Source organism: Somniosus microcephalus, chromosome 4, assembly GCF_052327205.1.
Source record: "Somniosus microcephalus isolate GS21.2 chromosome 4, FLI_Smic_1.0, whole genome shotgun sequence".
Taxonomy (NCBI): domain Eukaryota; kingdom Metazoa; phylum Chordata; class Chondrichthyes; order Squaliformes; family Somniosidae; genus Somniosus; species Somniosus microcephalus.
The window spans coordinates 56,521,978-56,547,371 of record NC_140990.1 but is presented as its reverse complement, the minus strand read 5'-3'; the positions used below and the strand labels follow the sequence as shown (position 1 = coordinate 56,547,371).

Here is a 25,394-nt window from a genome sequence, read left to right as displayed (position 1 = left end):
AGGATTATTCAACTATAGTAGGAACTTTATCAAAGGATTCTCACAATTAGCCGCGCCTTTATATGATTTGACCAAGGGAGGTAAGGCAGCGGAAGAACCTATAGAGTGGACAGACATACAGGAGGAAGCTTTTACCAAATTAAAACAGGTACTGACCACAGCACCGGCACTAGGATTGCCCGATATGGGAAAACCATATCACATATTTTGTCATAATCACGGAGGGCATTACAGTGCAGTAGTAGCAAGAAACACTGGGACCACATGAGACCTGTGGCCTACTGCTCAACCTGAAGATCCCCAGTAGTGGCCGGCATGCCTAGCTGCGTAGCCGCAATCGATTGTGCCAGATGGTCAGTAAAGGTAAGCGAACCCGTGATCATGACCGGAGGTATCGTGTTACACACACAACACACTCTGGTAGAATTATTAAACACCGGATGATTGAAAACAGTCTCAAATAGCAGGAAAGCAGCCTGGGAGGCTGTCTTATTACCTAAAGATAAGTCATAGACAAGGATATGAACCAGAATCCGGCCTCTATGATGGGAATGGAGGGGGAAGAACACAGTTGTTCATTAGAAGAAGAAATGGAAGGTGTAGACAGAATCCAAGAATTGCCCCTGACGGAAGCTGATTTGAAATTATATGTGGATGGGTCCCGCAAATATATTAATGGGACCCCACGAACAGGATGGGCAGTAGTGAGGGAGGATGGAGAAGTATAACGGGAAGGAAAATTACCTGGGAGTTGTTCAGCGCAAGTAGCAGAGCTAACGGCATTAACTGAAGCCCTAAACCTAGCAGAGGGAAAAAGAGTAAATATTTACACTGATAGTCGATACGCTTTTGGCATAGTACATGATTACATGGCAGCCTGGAGTAGGAGGGGATATGTAACATCAGGAGGAAAACCTATACAACATCAGGAATTGGTAAAAGATTTAGTAATAGCATCCAAATTACCTAAGGAAACAGCAGTAGTGAAAGTAAAGGCCCACCAAAAAGGCAATTCCCCAATGGAAAAGGGAAACCGAGCCGCGGACAGGGCAGCTAAAAAGACAGTGGAACAACAAACAGAGCCAGACCAGCATGAAGAGCCTGGAATGGGTATCGCTGCTATAACAAAATTATCTGAAAACATGAACATATCAGAGTTGCATAAGACAGTATCAGATGAAGAGAAAAATAAGTGGATAAAGAAGGGAGCTGAAGAAATGAAGGGTGGAATATGGAGGAGGGGTGGACAAATATGCGTACCAGAATGTATAAATCAGGAAGTAATGAGGCTGTACCATGGGAGGCAGCACACGGGCGCATCTAACATGCAGCACAACCTCCAGCATTGCTGGTGGTGGCCAGGAATGGACCAGTCTGTGGCAGAATTCTGCAAACGCTGCCACATATGCGCACAATATAATATCGGAAAACCAGTTAAGGTAAAATGGAGCTATCAACCCCGACCAAGGGGCCCATGGGAAAACTTACAGATAGATTTTACTGGACCCTTACCAACCTCGAAAGGGAAAATTTATTGTCTAGTAATAATAGACCAATTTACTAGGTGGGTGGAAGCATTCGCAACTAGAGACTGTACTGCAACTACAGTAGCGAGGGTAATGGCAGAAGAAATAGTGCCTAGATGGGGAGTCCCATTACAAATTGATTCAGACCAGGGGACACATTTCACCGGAAAGGTCATGAAAGAAACATGTGCCTTGTTAGGAGTAAGACAAAAGTTCCACCTACCATACCATCCACAAAGCTCAGGGATGGTGGAAAGAATGAATAGAACTCTGAAACAATCCTTAGCTAAGGCGATCAAAGACATCGGGAAAGGATGGGCAGAGTTATTACCAAGTATCTTAATGAGACTAAGAGCAACCCCAAACAGGACTACAGGCCTAACCCCGTTTGAATTAATGACCAGACGAGCAATGGCGTTGCCAGAAGGTGTGATTACGGGAGGGGAGGATGTGGGACCCTTGAAGGATAGAATTCAGAGGTTCATCAAACAGTTATGTATCCAACTGCACACCTTACGACAAGAAGCTAGGGGCCAACAAATCATTCACGATTTAGAACAAAACACAAAGGAAGACCACGAGGAGGTTCCAGCAGTAGGAAGTCAGGTAATGGCGAAGGTAATACCAGCCAAACCAGGACTGGCACCCCGATGGTCAGGACCCTACGAGGTGCTGATAAATAGTGACACCTCTGCCTGTATTAATGAATCCGCTGCCGGCAAAGGGAGATGGAAACACTGGACTCAGTTAAAATTATATAAGAAGCCCGATGAGTAATCCAGAAATAATACCCTTCCAAGAGAGCGAATGGTATGCGCAAATGCATAATGAATGGCGAAAACAGCTAATATTGGGGTTCGGGGCAGGAACGATCACTATAATAATGATATATGTAGTATTACGCCTCTTCTGGTATATTTGGGAAAACCCACAGAGGAGAATTATCCACGTGGAGGACAACCAGTTAGAAATGATGAGAATGATTAGAATAGTGTAAAGATGAATTACATAGTCATTAACCAGCTGGTGATGACCAGCCCCCCATTGTGTTTACAGGAACCCACCAGGAGTCAGAACCCCGGAAGAGAGAGAAAACAGAAACATTAAAAGTGCACCAACTTGAGTATAACCAAGAGTACATCACAATGACTAACTGTATGGGTGGACTATGTGTCAGTGCGATCGCATCAGAATTATAATTGGGACTGTATCATGGACCCATCTAGTCCCTACACCCCAGGAACACAATCAAGGTCACAGAGAAATACATGCTAACACATGCCTGTACATGTCATATACCTACGCTAGGGAGGCTAACATCTCCGGCTGTTGGGTGTGCGCACCTGTCCCTGTCCACTCAAAGGGAGGGATTCCCTTGAGGTCCATTCCCTTTAATGAGTCAGAAAATAAGGACTGGTACCTCTTAGGACCGGGAAACGGAATGCGCTTCCCAAACAATGTGACTAATAAGATCCAATTAAAGGAAGCAATGAGGGGCACCCGCAAGGACTTTGATTCAGCAGGTTATCCTCTGGCCCCTTTTTACAGTAGTTACCAGCCCAATTATAACACATCCAAACCGCCCCCGTTCTTGGTCCTTACACTTGGAGTAGAAGGACCATTAGGATTGGTATGTCTAGTTAGGAATCAAACGGGGGGACAAAAAATGGGATATGGTAATAGCTCCCAGAATTTTAATGTGACTCAGGGTGCCGACGCTACTTTCCTGACCTTCAGGAACCTCACAAACAAAGGTAACTTCAGACAGCAATGGTACCCCGGGGTGGTGGCTCACTACACCACCTATAATGGCACATATTTCATTTGCGGCCATGAGGCATATCCGTGGTTACCACCATCATGGACAGGATCATGTTATTTGGGTAGAGTAGTACCCAACGTTCAACACTACCAAACCTTATTAGAACTATCAACCCATCGAGTAAAAAGGACCATTGGGTCTTGGGAAAGAATGGTGTCCGTGATGTGGCCCGTCTATGGAGTCAGGTCCATAGCAGAATTAAACCTCCTGTCATCACTCATGGAACAAGTGGCCAATGCCACCGCCGAGACATTGGACGAAATAAACGCCGAAATGGTGGCCGTATGGTAGCCTTGCAAAACAGGATGGCATTAGATTACCTCTCAGCAGAGGAAGGTGGGGCTTGCGCTATAATAGGACCAGATTGTTGCACTTATATTCCAGATAACTCGGAAAGAATAACCAACTTGGTGGATCATATCAAGAAAGAAGTAACCAAGTTCAAAGAAGCTACAAACCCGGGATAGGGAAATTGGGGATCTGGATGGTTGGGGTCGTTGGGAGATACCTTACAGCAAGGGTTACTTTGGACTGTTGTAATACTCGCTATCATTTATTGTGTTTTCTTATTGTTAAAATGTGTTTGTCAATGAATGGGCACGGTAAAGATAGGTGCCACAGCCAGTATATCAACTGGACCCCAGGAGGACCACGAGGAAGAAACATATTTTGTATAATGGAGTAGGAAGAATGGTCATAAATTATAATCTTGGAAACAAGGCAGGAGAAATTGGGAAGGACTGAATATGACAGTCAGGTTGACGAATAACAGGCCAAAGGACTGGGGGCAGGTCGTTACTGTACCTCCCAGTACCCAACAAAGGAAAGGAACAGAAACCAACAAGCTAGAGGGTTAACTTGACCCTCAGAACGGATCCCTGGACGAAACATGGATAAAAGGCCACAATAAAGTCAACCTCTAAATTTATCAGGATAAAAGGGATGACACACACACAGGATTAAGCTGCACCTTTCTGGTAGCCAGGTGAGAGCCTCCGGTGGATGAAAGGGGTAGCACCATCTTATGTGTTGACCTATGTGGGTCTTTGCTCAAAAGGTCAAAAGGGGGGAACTGAAGTATGAAAATTGGAGAGAATATGACCCGGAGAAGCCTCCAGAATTATAGAGATCTAGTTGGAACCAGTTGACTGTCAGTTGACAACATGTACAGAACTAGCTAACCGCAATTTGCTTGTATTGCTGAAGTAGAATAGAATGTTCGGTAAAAAGGGAACTCGTGAGTCTGTGAAACCGCAGCAGCAATGGAACAAGAAAGCCTGTGCAGTAATGCACACTATAGGGCTATAAAGTGCTAACGCCGGCAACTCTTAATATATATATGTATGTGCTAATCAGAACCCAAGAGAAGGCGAGCTTGCATAATGAATATGAGTTAGTAATGTTGCTAAGGTTAAAGGGAAAATATTGAGCAATGTAGAATTATAAGAGACGTCATTAGCCCACACTTCCGGATAAGGAAGAAATGTATTGTAATCTGATTGGATGAAATGTATTGTAATCTGATTGGATGAAATGTATTGTAATCTGATTGGATGAACTGTATTGTAATCTGATTGGATGAAATGTATTGTAATCTGATTGGATGCCCGGAGAGGGATGGCAGCCATGACTATGTACTAATATGTGTGTTTTATACTGCCTCGGCGGAGTCGGATTCAGACAGCGATCTGAAAGGTTCTCCCCAGGCCTGCGAGTAAAGACCATTTTGAACCATAACTCCGAGTCTGTCATCTTTTCCAGAGATGGTGTGAGCGTCGACCTCGTATATCACTTGGTCCGCAAATCATTTACAACCGCACGGATTATAAATTTTTTGCCAGGGCCATGTCTGCCTGCCTTGGCACTGCTGGCCCACATGATCCACCCCGACCAGTCCTACACGGTCCCGGGCAGGACTATCCATGATAACATCCATCTGGCCGGGACCTGGTCCACCATTCCCAGAGGGCTGGTCTGTCGGTCGCCTTCCTTTCCCTGGATCAGGAGAAGGCGTTCGACAGGGTGGATCATGAGTATCTCTTCGGAACTCTGTGCACATTCGGGTTCGGGACGCATTTCGTTGCCCGGATCTGACTTCTGTACACCGCCACGGAGTGTCTGATAAAAGTTAACGCATCTTTGACGGCGCCCCTTCGCTTCGGGAGGGGTGTGCATCAGGGATGGCCCATGTCCGGTCAGTTATATGCCGTCTGCATGGAGCCTTTCCTGCGCCTTTTGCGGAAGAGGTTGACAGGACTGGCTCTGCAAGGGCCGGGCGTGGAGGTCGTCCTCTCGGCTTATGCTGATGACGTGCTCCTCATGGTCACGGATCCCACTGACTTGCGGAGGATGCAAGAATGCCAGCAGATTTACTCGGACGCATTCTCCGACAGGATCAACTGGGAGAAATGTTCTGGACTCCTGGTGGGCCAGTGGTGGGTGGACTCCCTGCCGGAGGAGTTCAAGCCCTTCGCCTGGAGCACCACGCACCTCCTCTACTTGGGAGTCTACCTCAGCCCTGCCGAGGACACCTGGCTGGCGAACTGGCAATAGTTGGAGGCCAAAGTCACCGCTCGCCTAGGACGCTGGACAGGACTGCTCCGAGTGTTGTCCTAAAGGGGTCGAGCGCTGGTCATAAACCAGCTGGTGGCCGCCATTTTGTGGTACCGGTTGGTCACTTTGATCCCACCCCCTGCGTTTGTTGCCAAGATGCAGAAGAAGCTCATCAACGTCTTCTGGGACAAAGGGATGCACTGGGTCTCTGCCGCGGTTCTGAGTCTCCCGCTTAGGGAGGGCGGTCAGGCACTGGTATGCCTTCGCACCCGGGCGGCGACTTTCCATCTTCGGACCCTGCAGAGATACCTGTATGTCGAGAATCCTCCTCGATGGTGTGCGCTGGTGATGTATTTCTTCCGCCAGCTGCACGGCCTCAAATACGACATGCAGCTCCTGTTTGTGGTATTGAGCCGTACGTGTGCCTACCTGTGGGAGTTGCCTGTCTTCGACCAGGAACTGCTATGGGTCTGGAACAGCATCGCCTCCAGGCGGAGTTCTCCCCCGTCAGGAGTGGCGGCTCTCCTTCAGGAGCTGCTGCTCAGGAATCCGCACCTCCGGGACCGCGGGCTGGATGGTGCCGGAAGAGCTGGCGCAGCGCCTGTCCTGGGCCAATGTCCGGCTCACGGCCAAAGCCATCGAGACGCTGAAAGCGGCACTGGGCCACGACTCCACTAGGTGTATTGAGGAGGCTCGGGCACATGGGGCGATCCCGTCCGAACTGACACCTGTTCGGACAGAATTCCTCATCGGCGTGCGGCCCCGAAACCCCTCTCGGGAACCGGCGCCTCACAACTTGAGCCGTCTCGGGGAAATGCCCTCCATGCCTTTCAGTTCTACGCGGAAGGGTTTCCTGTACGGGCTGCTCCTGCACACTCTCCACTTTGCCATCTTCGCCTGCCGTCCGGACACACCTTGGCGTGCCATCTTGCCGTCCGGCGGAGGCGGAGGTCCCCAATGGGGGGCTCTCTACGCAGGAGTCCTCCCTTTATCTATTGGGGACTTGGCCTGGAAGGTGTTGCATGGAGCAGTCCCGTGCAGTAAGATTTTAAGTAAGTTCACGGACTCCCGGGCTGCTTGCCATTTTTGCAGCCTAGAGGAGTCCGTGTTCCATGTTTATGTGGAATGTGAGAGGTTGCAGCCCTTGTTCCATTATTTGAAGGGGCTGCTCCTCGATTTTTGGCTGCACTTCAGTCCCACACTCCTGATCTACGGCCACCCGGTGCGGAGGGGAACGGGCCGGTCGGAGGACCTCCTTGTAGGACTGCTCCTGGGCCTGGCCAAAGTGGCCATAAACAGGTCTAGGCAGCGGGCGGTTGAGGGGGTCGTTCGGCCCGATTGCCTGTCTCTTCCGCGGCTGTGTTCGCGCCCGGGTTGCCCTGGAGATGGAGCACGCGGTGTCCACCGGCACGCTTGAGGCCTTCCGAGACCGGTGGGCGCCGCGGGGACTGGAGTGCATCATCACCCCGGCCAATGTGATTTTAATTTAATTTGATAAGTTTTAAAAAATTAACCTAGGGTTTTTTTAAGCTTCTTTACAGTCCATTTGTTCAGCTGGGAGAGCGGGAGGCTCCGCTCGGTGATGCAGAGAGCCCTGCAGATGGAGAAGAATGTCGACCAGAGTCTGCTGGATCTGCACAAACTCTCCACTGGGAGCGCCGACCCTCAACTGTGTAAATTCCTGGAGACTCACTATCTGGATGAACAAGTGAAGATGATCAAGAAGCTTGGAGATCACATCATTAACTTATAGAGACTGGGACCCCTGCCTTGTAGGCATGAGGGCTTGTGACTTTGTACAAAGAGCCGAGTCCTGAGCTCTGTAAATGTTATTTGCTGTAAAATGTTCAAATAAATAAATAAATAAATAAACCCTGGGGGGACGCGGGCTGCTCACACCCCGAATGCGGCCCCAGGCCCCATTATTAAAACACTCAACATTATCCACTTCACACACACCCGGGGTGGGCCTCAGGCCCTGAACAAGAACCTCCGGGCCGGGCGTTTGCCCCGAGCGGGGCGGCAGCTGCGGGGCTTTCTCCCGGTGACAGGCCCGGGTTAACGGCCACCATCTTGAGAGGCTCAGGGGGCAGCAGGGCGCATGCACGGCCCCCTTGGCCAGGAACCAGGAGTAGAGAATCTTGTCAATTTCTATCCTGGACTCACAGTGATGGCTTTTGTAAACTCCTTTTACAGGCTGTGAGAAGGGCAGCATTTACACACCGCAAGCTCAAACCAACAACAACAACTTACCTTTATATAGCACCTTTAAAATGTCACAGTATTGCAGTCAGACATTAATTGACACACATACTTTGTTTGTGGTCCAGTGCACTGACACAAAGTTCCTTCACAACTGTAACAATTTTATTACGGTTGCTGTGAAGGCTGCGCTCACTCTGCTCGTACACCTGGTCTCCAAAGGATGCAAAACAGGACTAATGCTGCCGAGCTCAGCTCTTTTTGATCAGAAAATATCAACTATTTAGCCTCACCAGGAAATGCACAAAAGAGGCAGCAGTGCTCATTGGCTGCCCAGGAAAGTCCTATTTAGATAAAACTCCTTTACCCAGAGAGTGCTGAGAATGTTGAACTTGCTGCTACAGGGAGTAGTTGAGGTGAATAGCATTTATATAGCACCTTTCACGACCACCGGATGTCTCGAAGCGCTTTACAGCCAATGAAGTACTATTTGAAGTGGATTCCGAGATGTAATGTGGGAAACGCGCAGCCAATTTGCACACAGCAAGGTCCCACAAACAGGAATGTTTGTGAATAGCATAATGCATTTAAGAGGAAGCTGGATAAACACATGGGAGAAAGGAATAGAAGGAGATGCTGATAGGGTGAGATGAAGAGAGATGGGAGGAGGCTCGTGTGGAGAATAAACACTGCATGGACCAGTTGGGCCGATTGGCCTGTTGCTGTGTTGTACAATCTATGTAATTCTATGTAATAAGAGGATAGAATGTTCCATAGAAACTGGAATTAATCTGTTCTGCATTTTTATCCTGAACTTAGTGATGTCTTTTTGCTTTTACAGGGAATATCATCAGCCTTTGAATGTGGAAGGAAAAATGTTTGTCTGTTCTGTCTGTGGGAAAAGATTTCAAACATCAGTTTGACTGGAAAAGCACCGAGACCCACACACCCGAGTGAGAGTGTTCCAGTGCACTGACTGTGGAAAGAGCTTTAACCAGTTACACAGCCTGAAAAAACATCACACCATTCACAGCGGGGAGAAACCGTATACGTGTTGTGTGTGTGGACGAGGCTTCAACTGATTGTCCAACCTGGAGAGACACAAGGACACCGGCAGCATGGAGAAACCGTGGGAATGTGGGGACTGCGGGAAGGGATTCAGCTCCCCGTCCCAGCTGGAAACTCATTGATGCATTTACACTGGGGAGAGACCCTTCATCTGCTCTGAGTGTGGGAAGGGATTCAGTCAGTCATCCAACCTTCTGATGCATCAGCGAGTTCACACTGGGGAGAGACCGTTCAGTTGCTCTCACTGTGGGAAGAGATTTGGGCAGTAATCGAACCTCACTGACCACCAGCAAATTCACACTGGAGAGAGGCCATTCAGTTGCTCTCAATGCGGGAAGAGGTTCCGGCAGTCATCCAGCCTCACCAAACACATGCGAGTTCACACTGGAGAGAGGCCATTCACCTGCACTGTGTGTGGGAAGTTTTTTGCTCGATTAGCCAACCTCACTAAACACCAACTTGTTCACACTGAAAAGAGACCTTCCAAATGTTCTGAGTGTGGGAAGAGCTTTAAAAGCACAAGAGATCTGCTGACACACCACCACACTAACACTGGGGCAAGGTCGTTCGCCTGCTCCGTGTGTGGGAAGGGATTTGCTAATTCATCCCACCTGCTGACACACCAGCGAGTTCACACTGTGGAGAGGGCGTTCACCTGCTCCGTGTATGGGGCGGGATTCATTCAGTCATCCCACCTGCTGAATCATCAGCGAGTTCACACTGGGGTGAGGCCGTTCACCTGCTCCGTGTGTGGGAAGAGATTTACTCGGTCATCCCACCTGCTGAAACACCAGCGAGTTCACAAATGACTGCAGTGGTTGGATTCTGCTGTTAGTCACATGCAGGACTGAACTATGTTCATTCTGACAAGTGAGGTTTGTTTCTGATGATGCTAATAACCCTATAACTGGGCTGGAGTTTAATATTTTGATATGTCAAATAAATCAGCTTTGTATCAAACACAGTGTGTCGAGTCCTTGATTTCTCCAAGAGAAGAGGAGACTAATTGATGTCCTGTTACCAACTGCTCCATTTTTGGGCCTTTTCTACTTTCTACCTCTCGATTATTTCAGTTCTCATACCTTCGGTTACTCTCATGGACCAGTCCCAGCTCCCCATACATGCCAGAGTGCCTCTCCTAGTCTTGGTATCCAGGGAAGGTATCGGTAACACACCCGGGATCACCAAACACAAAATCCAGTCTGTTAATCACTTTCAGCTACTGGGCTTAGTGTGTGACCCACAGCATCTCTCTCACCTTCGATGTGTGAATAAAGCATCACGCCTCAGAACCTGGTTTAGATTTTAATTCCCTCAGGAAATGTATTTAGCAGAAGATGAACAAGTAAACAGATCATGGCCCAATAAACCAGCTCTATATTCACAGGAGAAAATCTGTTTTCTAACTCCTTGAGTGGACAGAATAAAGATAGATCGCAAATGTAAGAGCCCTTCGTATCTGTTGTAAATAAATCTTAAATCCTGACCGATTCTGTGCTTATTATAGATTTCCCCATCCCTGTGGGAGTTGAATTTGGTCAAAAACTGCTTCTTGGAAATTTCTTTCAAATGTAACCCCGCTATTCAAGAAAGGAGGGAGAGAAAACACAGGGAACTATAGGTCAGTTAGCCTGACATCAATAGTAGCGAAAATGCTAGAATCTATTATTAAGGACATGGTGACAGGGCACTTGGGAAATCACAATATGATCAGACAGAGTCAACACAGATTTATGAAAGGAAAATCGTGTTTGAAAAATCTATTGGAGTCTTTTGAGGGTGTAACTAGCAGGGTAGATAAGGGGGAACCAGTGGATGTAGTATATTTGGATTTTCAGAAGGCACTTGATAAGGTGCCACACAATAGGTTGTTACACAAGGTTAGGGCTCATGGGCTTGGGGGTAATATCTTCGCATGGATTGAGGATTTGTTAATGGACAGAAAACAGAGAGTAGGGAAAACGGGTCATTTTCAGGGTGGCAGGGTGTAACTAGTGTGGTACCACAAGGATCAGTGCTTGGCCCTCAGCTACTTCAATGAGTTAGATGAGGGATCAGAGTGTAATAGGTGTGAAAGTAAGCAGTGAGAAGGACATAAATAGGCTGCAAAAAATATAGACCGGTTCAGTGAGTGGGCAAGCAGGTGGCAGATGGAGTATAATGTGGAGAAATGTGAAGTTATCCACTTTGGTAGGAAGAATGGAAAAGCAGAATATTTTTTAAAAGGTGAGAGACTAGTAAAGGTTGGGATTCAGAGGGATTTCATAGAATCATAGAATGGTTACAGCACGGAAGAAGGCCATTCGGCCTGTCGAGCTGTGCCAACTCTCAGCTAGTCCCATTCCCCTGCAAATTGTATTCCTTCAGATACTTATCCAACTCCCTTTTGACAGATAAGATTGAGTCTGCCATTCCAGATCTTAACCACTCGCTGCGTAAAAAAGTTTTTTCTTACATCACCTTTGGTTCTTTTGCCAATCACCTTAAATCTGTGTCCACTGGTTCTCGATCCTTCTGCCAATGGGAACAGTTTCTCTCTCTCTACTCTGTCCAGACCACTCATGATTTTGAACACCTCTATCAAATCTCCTCCCAACCTTCTCTGCTCCAAGGAGAACAACCCCAACTTCTCCAGTCTATCAACGTAACTGAAGTCCCTCATTCCTGGAATCATTCTTGTTGAATCCGTGATTCTTAAAGTATGATGTTTTCCAATAACTACACGGAGGCTGTAACTTAACAATCAACAGGTGTTTACTGGAGGAGGGTAGTCTAAAGACTGACAGTACAGAGGCATGCTCAAGGCTTATATACAGGTGTGGTCACTGCCGGTACTACAGTATACAGGAGCTGTAAAAGTAGTTCTCTCTTGAAGGTACATACACTACAATTCCTCCCCTTTTAGATTAGCAGTACCCTTAATGTTCAAATAACAATTAACACTTTAACATGCACATTAAACTGAAATAGTCCATTTATAGATTCAGTCTTTGGGGCGGCTTCCTGATCCTTTCTGGATAGCACCTTCCCTGAGGTTCTTGTTCTTGGTGCGGAGGCGATTCTGGCCCCCTGTCGTCGGTTGGTTCATCAGTTTCCGCTGCTACTGTTTCTGAGGTAAATGCTACCGGTATGTCGGGTTCATCCCCAGGGACGCGAGACATGGGGTTGACTCGTTCCTGTGACGCTAAGATCTGGTCGACGTGGCGTCTCACAATGTTCTCCCCGACATCCACTGTGTACATTAATGGCCCCTGCCGTGTGCATATCGTTCCGGGTTGCCATTTCTCTGTTCGGTAGTCACGGGCCAAGACTGGTTGTCCTACATTGAAGCTCCTTGTCGGCTTCTCATTGATGTGCTGGAATTGTTAATCCTCAACATTTCTTCACACATTTGGTCTGAGCAAATCCAGACGAGATCTCAACCTTCGGTTAAAGAACATCATGGCCGGGGTCTGGTTGGTAACTGCATGTGTCGCATTTCTGTAGGCTAACAGGAAATTGTCCACCTTATGCTGTAGTGGAATTTCATCATCGCACATGGCCCTTATCGCCTTTTTAAAGGTTTGTACGAACCTCTCAGCCAATCCATTTGTGGCTGGATGATACGGGGCGGATGTGTAATGCCTTACCCCATTCCTTCTCATAAATTTCTGAAATTCTTCGGACACAAACTGTGGTCCATTATCAGAGCAAATCTGCTCTGGCAAGCCGTTCCTGGCAAATATGGTCCGTAGGACTGCAATCGTTTTCTCTGTAGTGGTTGAGGCCATTTTTATCACCTCAGGCCATTTCGAGTGAGCATCCACTGCTATTAAGAACATTGAGTCCATGAATGGACCAGCAAAATCAATATGCACCCGTTGCCATGGAGAGGAGGGCCACTCCCATGGGTGTAGAGGGGCATGTGGTGGTGCATTTTGGACCTTCTGGCATCCTGAGCAGCTCTTGGTTAGGTCCTCGATTTGTTGATCGATCCCTGGCCACCACACATAAGCCCTGGCAAGGCTTTTCATTTTCACCCCTCCCAGATGACCTTCGTGAAGCTCATTGAGCACTCTCTCCCTTAACTTGGGTGGAATTACCACTCGGGATCCACACATCACTGTCCCCTGGCATACTGACAGCTGTTCTCTTCTGGATGAGAATGCTGGCAACAGTGAGTCGCCATGTGTTGGCCATCCCCTCACGGTCAAATCATATACCCGAGACAGTGTCGGATCATTGCAGGTCTCCTTCTCTATAGCCGCATTAGTTACTGGCAATCATTTAATTATTGACGAATAAAATATCTCGATAGGGTCCACTGCTGGTGCTTCCTCCACAGTAGGCAGTGGCAGGTGTGATAGCCCATCAGCGTTTCCATGCTGTTTCGTGCCTTTATATTCTATTTCATATTGGTTCGCCCCTAGAAAAAGGGACCATCTTTGTAACCGTTGTGCAGTCATCACCGGAACGCCTTTCTTTGGATTGAAGATGGAGACAAGTGGTTGGTGGTCAGTCAGCAAGGTGAACTTCTGCCCATGCAGATAGTGGTTGAATTTTTTTACTCCCCATACTAGGCTGAGGGCCTCCCTGTCAATCTGGGCGTAGTTGCGCTCGGCTGAGGTTAGTGACCGAGACGCAAAGGCTACTGGCCTCTGCAACCCGTCTGGGAATTTGTGCGACAGCACCGCTCCAATACCATAGGGTGATGCATCACATGCCAACCGAACTGGTAGTGCTGGGTTGAAATGGGCCAACACCTCTTTTGATGTGATCAATTCTTTGCACTTTTGGAAAGCTCGTTTACATTCGTCATTCCAGTTCCATGGTACCCCCGTTTGCAGTCAGGTGTTCAGTGGGTGTAATACTGTAGACAAATTGGTAAGAACTTATGGTAGTAGTTTACCAGCCCGAGGAACGACCTCAGTTGTGACACATTTTCCAGTGCTGGAGCCTTGACTACTGCCTCAATCTTTTCAGGGGACTTATGTAACCCCTCTTCATCAATAACGTGGCCACAACATGAGATCTGCTTCTGGAAAAACTCGCACTTGTGGCGATTAGCTCGTAGCCCATATTCCTTTAATCTAGTGAGCACCTTCTCCAGGTTGGCGATGTGATCACTGTCATTTTTGCCCGTGACCAGGATGTCGTCCAAATAACACTGGGTCCCTGGAATCCCTTGCAGGACTTGATCCATTGCCCTTTGCCAAATAGCCGGAGCCGATGCTGCCCCGCACACCAGCCGGTTGTACTGGTAGAGACCTTTATGAGTGTTGCTCGTGAGGTATTGTTTCGAGGCTTCTTCTACCTCCATTTGCAAGTATGCCTGGGCCAGGTCAATTTTGGTGAAGCGTTTACCTCCAGATAGCGAGGCGAAAATATCCTCAATCCGTGGAAGCGGATATTGTACCGTGTGAAGGACTGTGTTCACTGTCACCTTAAAATCCCCACAGATGCGGACCTTCTTTGGTTCCCCAGGCGTATTACTCAATGACCTCTTCATTACAGGAACGATGGGTGTAGCCCACTCGCTCCAGTCTACTTTGGACAGTACTCCTGAATGTTTCAACCCTTCCAGCTCTGCTTCGACGGCTGGTCGGATCGCATAAGGCACCGGTCTGGCCTTAAAAAACTTTGGGCTTGCATTTTCCTCTATTTTAATCGTTGCTGTTATGCCTTTTAGTGTTCTGAGTCCCTCCTGGAACACTTCTTGTGCGTCAGTTAGCATTTCTGACAGTCGTCCAGGTGTGATGTCGTCATCCTTTTTGGCCTCAACCTTCAGTGCCTGTATGGAATGCCAATCTAATTGTATCTTCCGGATCCATTCACGTCCTAGTAGTGGTGGTCCTCCATCTGGCAATACATATAGATCCATTTTAGGTATTTCCTGGCCTTTGTATATCACTTTCACCCTTATTTTTCCTTTGGGCTGGACTTTTTGCCCCGTGTACATCTTCAAGACAATCTCTGTAGCTTTCAAGGGTATATGTGAAAATAGCCGCTTGTAGTCCCTTTGGTTTATGACTGTTAGGGCTGATCCTGTGTCCAATTCCATTTTCACTTGGACTCCGTCTATCTTGAGTGTGACCCAGATAGTCTGGTGATCCTCCATTTTGGTTACCTTATGTAGTTTCAGACAACCCAGCTCCTTGCTTCCGGAGTCTGTATCACTTTTCTGTTCATCTGAACTACTGTCCATCACCTTATGTACCTTTTTGTACTTCTCCTGTGGAGATTTCTTGCTGTTGGTTTTCTTCCCTGACCTGCAGACTCTTGCTATGTGTCCTGCTTTTCCACACTGTCTGCACACTTGGTCCTTGAACCAACAATCCTTCTGGTCGTGTGTTGTTCTGCCGCAGCGATAACACTTCCCTGCTCCATATGACATTTCATTGGTGCCATATTCTTGCGGTCTCCATTGTATCTCTGCAGCGCCCCGTGCGGCTGCTTCATGTGATACTGCCATGCTGAAAGCCTTGTCCAGCATAAGATCCTTTTCTGATAGAAGCCATTTCTGGGTTCCTTCACTTTGAAGCCCACACACAAACTTGTCCCTTAACGTACCTGCTAGTCCCACTCCAAACTGGCAGTGTTTCGATAGCTTGCACAGTTCTGTTAAGTACTCAGCATTACTTTCGTCTTTATGCTGGTTCCTTTTGTGGAACTTAAATCTTTCTGCTATCAGCAGTGGTGTGGGGTTTAAGTGGTCCTGTAGGATTTCTACTATGCTTTCGAAATTCTGATCCACGGGCTTCTCTGAGGTTATTAGGTTTCACAGCAAGTCATAAGTTTTTGCATCCATGGAATTTAACAAAACCAGTGCTTTCCTAGCATCTGGCACTTCATTCGCCCTGCAGTACACCTCAATGCGTTTCACATATGTCGCCCAATCTTCGACTTCATTGTCGAACGCAGTGATACTGCCACTCTTCAGCATCCCTGGGTGTGATTTAACTGTCTAAAATGGCGTCTCCCACGCTCTCCCTTCTTCTCCGCTGGCACAAAATGGCGTCTCCCGCGCTTTCCTTTCTTCCCGCGCTCGCCCTTCTTCTCCACTGCGGCTTCTAAAATGGCACCTCCCATGCTCTCCCTTCTTCTCCACAGCTCAATGGCGTCTCCCACGCTCTCCCTTCTTCTCCCCGCGGACACGGTTCAGCCCTTGAGCCCTGGCTGTGCTCTGCGCGTTCTCCTGTGCGCCTTTCCCATTGCCGCCGCTCGGTCCTGAACCTGGCTGCTGCTTTACCCTCTCTCTCTGTTTTGTTTTTCCTCGACGCCGCTCGGTTTTCAACCCCCGGCTGTGCCCTGTGCGCGTTACCCTCTCTCTTACCCCATCGACGCTGCTCGGCTTTTTCTCTGCCGTCGGTTGGCTCCAGCCGCCGCTGTCCGGGAAGGGTCTATGCTGTACCTGTTGCCAGTCTGTTGCTGGATCGTCGTGGCTGGGGAACCAAGCCCGGCTCTCAACAGCCTCCCCTGCGATGTTCACTCTCTGCCGGATGACTGGGCGGTTGCTCGTGGTCGACGCCCGTGCTTCTGGCCTCGACTTTCTTCCACCGCCCACCCGGAGCGAATCCTTGAAGGGAAATCCAGAGTTGGAGGTAGATTCGAATCGACCTCGTCGCCACTGTTGAATCCGTGATTCTTAAAGTATGATGTTTTCCAATAACTACACGGAGGCTGTAACTTAACAATCAACAGGTGTTTACTGGAGGAGGGTAGTCTAAAGACTGACAGTACAGAGGCATGCTCAAGGCTTATATACAGGTGTGGTCACTGCCGGTACTACAGTATACAGGAGCTGTAAAAGTAGTTCTCTCTTAAAGGTACATACACTACAATTCTCATAAATCTTTTCTGCACCCTCTCTAAGGCCTTCACATCCTTCCTAAAGTGCGGTGCCCAGAATTGGACACAATACTCCAGTTGGGGTCAAACCATTGTTTTATAAAGGTTCATCATAATTTCCACACTTTTGTACTCTATGCCTCTATTTATGAAGCCCAGGATCCCGTAAGCCTTTTTAACTGTTTTCTCAACCTGCCCTGCCACCTTCAATGATTTGTGCACATATACCCCCAGGTCTCTCTGTGCACCCCCTTTAGGATTGTACCATTTCGTTTATATTTCCTCTCCTCATTCTTTCTACCAAAATATATCACTTCACACTTTTCTGCGTTAAATTTCATTTACCACGTGTCCGCACATTTCACCAGCCTGTCTATGTCTTCTTGAAGTCTATCACTCTCCTCCTCACTGTTCACTATACTTCCAAGTTTTGTGTCATCTGCAAATTTTGAAATTGTGCCCTGTACACCTGCATCCAAATAATTAATGGGCCAGAAATTCGGGTCGGGGGCTTCCCGCGGGTGTAAGCCCCCGACCTGCACTTACCTTACGTGCCGGCCGTGGAATTCCGCTCCGGGGCCTGTCCCAGCTGCCGGCGCGCAGTGCTTGCGTGTCCCAGGGGCGCAGTTAGTTCGATGCGTCCCCTGGGATCACGTGAGCCATGGGCAGCCAATCGGAGGAGGGAAAAGCCCATTCATAAGTCTTGATAGGAAGACCTGTCAAGACTTATAAATACTACGGCCCCAAAATAGCAGTAAACCTTCAAATACATTTTTTTTAAATCACACTTTTTAAATAAACTATGAATTACATTAAATAATGATTTTAATCAATAATTTAAATTTTTGAAAAAAATAATTTTATATTCTAACGGGTCTAAAAATAAACTTACCTTGCTTTAAAGTATTTAAAAATAATGAACCTGTGGAAAAAATGTTATAATTTTAATTAATTGACCACTTACCTTGTAAAAAGCAGGCCTACGCCTGCTTTTTAAATTTCTAAATTCTAAAGACTTACCCTCCCGGAGAAACCTGTAAAAAAAACGTAAGTTCAAAGCGCACGTGCAGCCTCCCCCGCACGCGTGTTCGACCTCTGAACCGCTTCGTTCAGGGGAACGGAAGTGCCGGTTTCCCACGCATGCGTAGTGCATGTAGCAAACCGGCACTTCCATCGGACCCACCCATGAGTACCCCATGCATACTCACCCATGGAGACCCAAATTTCTGGGCCATTATATAATCAAGAAAAGCAGTGATCCTAGTACCGACCCCTGGGGAACACCACTGTGTACCTTCCTCCAGTGCAAAAAACAACCGTTCACCACTACTCTCTGTTTCTTGTCACTTAGCCAATTCCGTATCCATGCTGTCACTGTCCCTTTTATTCCATGGGCTTCAACTTTGCTGGCAAGCCTATTATGTGGCACTTTGTCAAACGCCTTCTGGAAATCCATGTACACCACGTTAACTGCATTGCCCTCATCAACCCTCTCTGTTACCTCATCAAAGAACTCAGTCAAGTTGGTTAAACACGATTTGTCTTTAACAAACCTGTGCTGGCTTTCCTTAATTAATCCACACCTATCCAAGTGACTGTTAATTTTGTCCCTGATTACTGTTTCTAAAAGATTCCCCACTACCGAGGTTAAACTGACTGTCCTGTAGTTGCTGGGTTTATCTTTACACCCTTTTTTGAACAATGGTGTAACATTTGCAATTCTCCAGTCCTCTGGCACCACCCCCATATCTAAGGAGGATTGGAAGGTTATGGCCAGTACCTCTGCGATTTCCTCCCTCAATTCCCTCCGCATCCTCACACTTCAGAAATTCTTCCCCTTCTCTGCCCTTTACACTATTACGATCCCAGTCTATATTAGGATAGTTGAAGTCCCCCATTATTACTACTCTATAGTTCTTCCCCCTCTCTGCCCTTTACACTATTACGATCCCAGTCTATATTAGGATAGTTGAAGTCCCCCATTATTACTACTCTATAGTTCTTCCCCCTCTCTGCCCTTAACACTATTACGATCCCAGTCTATATTAGGATAGTTGAAGTCCCCCATTATCACTACTCTATAGTTCTGGCACCTCTCTGTAATTTCTCTGCAAATTTGCTCCTCCATATCTTCCCCACTATTTGGTGGTCTATAGAATACACCCAGTAGTGTAATGGCACCTCTATTATTTCTTAACTCTAGCCATATAGATTCTGTCCTCGACCCCTCCAGGACACCCTCCCTCTCCAGCACTGTAACATTCTCCTTGACCAATACTGCCACACCACCTCCGACCTTTCCTTCCCTATCTTTCCTGAACACTCTATAACCAGGAATATTTAATACCCAATCCTGCCCTTTGTGAGCCAGGTCTCAGTTATTGCCACAACATCATATTCCCACGTGGCTATTTGTGCCTGCAGCTCACTGACCTTGTTTACTGCGCTTCGTGCGTTCACATACATACACTGTAAACCCATCTTAGACCATCCTGTATTCTCCCTTAGTTTGACCTCACCTAATACCTTACTATCTCTTACTTTAGTGCTCTCTGCCTCTTCCAATCCTGTGAGCACTTTATTTCCCCTTTTTAATGTGTCATCCTGGTGTCCATCCCCCTGCCAAATTAGTTTAAACCCTCCCCAACAGTACTAACAAACCTCCCCATGAGGATATTGGTTCCGGCCCTGTTGAGGTGCAAGCCTTCGGGTCTGTACAGGTCCCACCTTCCCCAGAACCAGTCTCAATGCCTTAGGAATCTAAAGCCCTCTCTTCTGCACCATCTGTCTGGCCACACGTTTATCTGCTCGATCCTCCTATTTCTATACTCACGAGCGAGTGGCACCGGGAGTAATTCAGAGATTACTACCTTTGAGGTCCTGCTTTTTAATCTCTTTCCTAGCGCCCTAAAATCTGCCTGCAGGACCTCATCCCTCTTTCTACCTATGTCGTTGGTACCGATATGGACCACGACCTCTGGCAGTTCACCCTCGCCCCTCAGAATGTTCAGGGGCCAGGGCCAGGGGAGGCTGTAGGGCTTTAAAAGAGAAAGAAAGACTTGCATTTCTATAGCGCCTTTCACAACCACCGGACGTCTCAAAGCGCTTTACAGCCAATGAAGTACTTTTGAAATGGAGTCACTGTAGTAATGTGGGAAACGCGGCAGCCAATTTGCGCCCAGCAAGCTCCCACAAACGGCAATATGATAATGACCAGATAATCTGTTTTTGTTATGTAGGTTGAGGGTTAGATATTGGCCAGGACACCGGGGATAACTCCCCTACTCTTCTTCAAAATAGTGCCATGGGATCTTTTACATCCACCTCAGAGAGCAGATGGGGCCGCGGTTTAACATCTTCGCCGAAAGACGGCACCTCTGACAGTGCAGCACTCCCTCAGCACTGCACTGGAGGGTCAGCCTAGCTTTATGTGGTCAAGTCCCTGGAGTGGGACTAGAACCCACAACCTTCTGACTCCGAGGTGACTTATTCCCCTTATTGGACACAAGGCTCTTTGTCTCACAACGCACTGTCTCAGATTTTAAAGAAGTTTCATTCACCAGAAAATGATGAAGTACAACATTAAATAAATCTCAAATGAAAAGTTTGTATCAGTGATGGTGACCATGAACCTATCAGATTGTGTAAAAACCCATCTGGTTCACTGATGTCCTTCAGGGCAGGAAATCTGCCGTCCTTACCCGGTCTGGCCTATTGGTGACTCCAGACCCACAGCAACGTGGTTCACTCTTAACTGCCCTCTGAAATGGCCCAGCGAGTCACTCAGTTGTATTCAGAAGGCGGCTCACCACCACCTCCGAGGGCAATTAGAGATGGGCAATAAATACTGGCCTTGCTGGCGATGCCCACATCCTGTGAATGAATAAAAACACACAGTGGTCAGCTTCAGAACATAAGAATTAGGAGCAGGAGTCGGCCATACGGCCCCTCGAGCCTGCCCCGCCATTCAATGAGATCATGGCTGATCTTCAACCTCAACTCCACTTTCCCACCTGATCCACATAACCCTTGATTCCCAAGAGTCTGAAAATCTATATCAGCCGTGAATATACTCAACGATTCAGCATCCACAGTCCTTTGGGGTGGAGAATTCCAAAGATTCACAACCCTCTGAGTGAAGAAATTTCTCCTCATCTCTGTCTTATATGGCTGACCCCTAATCCTGAGACTGTGACCCTAGTTCTGGACTCACCAGCCAGGAGAAACAGCCTCTCAGCATCTACCCTGTCAATCCCCCTCAAAGTCTTGTAAGTTTCAAACAAATCACCTCTCATTCTTCCAATTCCCATTAAACACTCCCAGGGCAGGGACAGCATGGGTTAGATACAGAGTAAAGCTCCCTCTTCACTGTCCCATCAAACACTCCCAGGGCAGGGACAGCACGGGTTAGATACAGAGTAAATCTCCTTCTACACTGTCCCATCAAACATTCCCAGGGCAGGTAAAGCACGGGTTAGATACAGAGTAAAGCTCCCTCTTCACTGTCCCATCAAACACTCCCAGGGCAGGGACAGCACGGGTTAGATACAGAGTAAAGCTCCCTCTACACTGTCCCATCAAACACTCCCAGGGCAGGGACAGCACGGGTTAGATACAGAGTAAAGCTCCCTCTACACTGTCCCATCAAACACTCCCAGGGCAGGGACAGCACGGGTTAGATACAGAGTAAAGCTCCTTCTACACTGTCCCATCAAACACTCCCACAGCAGGTACAGCACGGGTTAGATACAGAGTAAAGCTCCCTCTACACTGTCCCATCAAACACTCCCAGGGCAGGTACAGCACGGGATAGATACAGAGTAAAGCTCCCTCTACACTGTCCCATTAAACACACCCAGGGCAGGTACAGCAAGGGTTGGAGACAGAGTAAAGCTCCCTCTACACTGTCCCATTAAACACACCTAGGGCAGGTACAGCACGGGTTAGATACAGAGTAAAGCTCCCTCTGCACTGTCCCATCAAACACTCCCAGGACAGGTACAGCATGGGGTAGATACAGAGTAAAGCTCCCTCTACACTGTCCCATCAAACACTCCCAGGGCAGGTACAGTACGGGTGAGATAGTCATTGACACCAATCTCCTCCTGTCTGATATAAACCAACCCCAGACACTGACACCAACCTCCTCCTGTCTGATATAAACCAACCCCACAGTCACTGACACCAATCACCTCCTGTCTGATATAAACCAACCCCACAGTCACTGACACCAATCACCTCCTGTCTGACATAAACCAACCCCACAGTCACTGACACCAATCACCTCCTGTCTGATATAAACCAACCCCACAGTCACTGACACCAATCACCTCCTGTCTGACATAAACCAACCCCACAGTCACTGACACCAATCACCTCCTGTCTGATATAAACGAACCCCACAGACACTGACACCAATCTCCTCCTGCCTGATATAAACGAACCCCACAGTCACTGACACCAATCACCTCCTGTCTGATATAAACAAACCCCACAGACACTGACACCAATCTTCTCCTGTCTGATATAAACCAACCCCAGTCACTGACACCAATCTCCTCCTGTCTGATATAAACCAAACCCACAGTCACCGACACCAATCTCCTCCTGTCTGATATAAACCAATCCCACTGGCCCAGAAAGATTAAACTCAGCCCGTTGCCTGGATCGGACTTGTCTCCATTCCCGTGCCGAGGGGATTGCTGTACCTGACGGGAGGGGCTGCATTTGGGGATTCTCGATTCTCCACCAATTCCCATTCCCCTTCTTTCTGGTGGATAATGGAGGTGCCACTGTGTGTAATGTGCAAGTCAGTAAGAATTGTCAGCGAGGATTAATCAGCACTTTCTAATTGGAGATGTTAATCGGTGGAACTTTTCAGACAATAAATTGTAGATTTTGTACCAATGGTCAATTTAGGGTTGAAGTAAAATTCATAATTTTATTGTCAAATAATTTCTTATGAAAGTCCTAAATTAAGGGGAAAGGTCACAGACAGCGGTTCTTAAAGGGACACTGCAGCCCCAACAAGTCAATCAGCTATATATCCAGAATACTAATAACCCTATAACTGGGCTGGAGTTTATTAACATCAGCAGAAACAAACCCCAACCGTCAGAATGAACATGGTTCAGTCCTGGATGTGATTAACAGCAGCAATAACAGCAGAATCCAACCCCTGCAGTCACTTGTGAACTCGCTGGTGTCTCAGCAGGTTGGATGACTGAGTGAATCCCTTCCCACACACGGAGCAGGTGAACGGCCTCTCCCCAGTGTGAATTCGTTGGTGTGTCAGCAGGGTGGATGAACAAGTGAATCCCTTCCCACACACGGAGCAGGTGAACGGCCTCTCCCCAGTGTGAATTCGTTGGTGTGTCAGCAGGGTGGATGAACAAGTGAATCCCTTCCCACACACGGAGCAGGTGAACGGCCTCTCCCCAGTGTGAACTCGCTGGTGTTTCAGCAGGTTGGATGACTGAGTGAATCCCTTCCCACACACGGAGCAGGTGAACGGCCTCTCCCCAGTGTGAATTCGTTGGTGTGTCAGCAGGGTGGATGAACAAGAGAAACCCTTCCCACACACGGAGCAGGTGAACGGCCTCTCCCCAGTGTGAATTCATTGGTGTGTCAGCAGGGTGGATGAACAAGTGAATCCCTTCCCACACACGGAGCAGGTGAACGGCCTCTCCCCCGTGTGAGTGCGTTGGTGTGTCAGCAGGCTGGACGATCGAGAGAAACCCTTCCCACACACGAAGCAGCTGAACGGCCTCTCCCCAGTGTGAGTGCTTTGGTGTACAATGAGATGGGATGACTGCCTGAATCTTTTCCCACAGTGAGAGCAACTGAATGGTCTCTCGTCAGTGTGAACTCGCTGGTGTTGAATCAGTTCATCCGAGCTTTTAAAGCAGTTTGCACAGTCGGAGCATTTAAAAGGTCTCTCGTCAGTGTGAACTCGCTGGTGTCTCAGAAGGTGGGCTGAATTAGTGAATCCCTTCCCACACACGGAGCAGGTGAATGGCCTCTCCCCGGAGTGACTGCGTTGATGAGTTTCCAGCTCAGATGGGTAATTAAATCCCTTCCCACAGTCTCCACATTTCCACGGTTTCTCCATGGTGCGGGTGCCCTTGTGTCTCTCCAGGTTGGACGATCGGTTTAAGCCTCGTCCACACACAGAACACGTGTACGGTTTCTCCCCGCTGTGAATGGTGCGATGTTTTTTCAGGCTGTGTAACTGGTTAAAGCTCTTTCCGCAGTCAGTGCACTGGAACACTCTCACTCGGGTGTGTGTGTCTCGGTGCTTTTCCGGTCACAATGATGCATGAAATCTTTCCCCACAGACAGAACAGACAAACATTCCTCCTTCCACATTCAAAGGCCGATGATATTCGGGTCCTGATGAATTGAGTGACTCTGTCAGATGTTGACGTGATGTTTGGTTTGAGTTTCCCTCTGCAAATCCTCCCCTTCTAATACCCTGTAAAATGAGTTTACAAGTCATCACTGTAAGTACAGGATAGAAATTCAGAACAGACAATTCTAGTTTCTATACAACGTTCCTTCACACATGGGGATTCTAACCCTGGGACTGTACATGGTGATCACTAAACACAAAACCCAGGCTGTTAATCACTTTCAGCTACTGGACTTAGCGTGTGTCCCACAGCATCTCTCTCACTTTTAATGTGTGAATAGAGCATCACGCCTGCAAACCTGGTTTAAAATTTAAATTCACTCACCAAATGTATTTAACAAAAGATGAACAAGTAAACCCATCACAGCCCATTAATCCAGCTCGACATTCACAGGAGGAAGCCTGTTATCTAAGTCCTCGAGTGGATGAAATAAAGAAAGATCCTAAATGTAAGAGTCCCTTGAATCCTTTGTAAAGACCTTTCAAATCCTAACCGGTTCCTTCCTTATTCTAGAATTCCCCATCCCTGTGGGAGTCGATATTGGTCAAAAACTGCTAATTGGACATTTTTAACCGATTTATCAGCGGTTTCAAGCTCACCAGGTTCTTCACTCAGAGAATCTCCAATGAGGCTCTTTGATTTAAACACAGCTCTCCCCACTTTTATATCCGGGATTAGAGCTTACGGGAAATTGAATGCCTGACCACTCAAATTTAAAAGGGCCAGTCAGTGATATACAGACTGAACCAATCACACAGCGCTGGGTCAGTTTGAATTATTCCTCTCTCCAGCCTGTAACCGATGAAACTTGTAACACTGAGGCTGAAATTCCACTTCCAGGTGCCGGGTTCATGGGGATTCTAACACTGGGACTGTACATTGGGATTCTTACACTGGGACTGTATATGGGGATTCTAACCCTGGGAATGTACATGGTAATTCTAACCCTGGGACTGTACATGGGGATTCTAACCCTGGGACTGT

At 47.7% G+C, this 25,394-nt stretch overlaps 2 pseudogenes; one reads left to right on the top strand and one right to left on the bottom strand.

Annotated features, from left to right (window-relative positions):
- LOC147118953 (uncharacterized) overlaps positions 1 to 24,287 on the bottom strand; it is a 69,818-nt pseudogene extending 45,531 nt beyond the window's left edge.
- LOC147118954 (uncharacterized) lies at positions 8,486 to 10,125 on the top strand (annotated as a pseudogene).
- Positions 24,288 to 25,394: the final 1,107 nt, after the last annotated feature.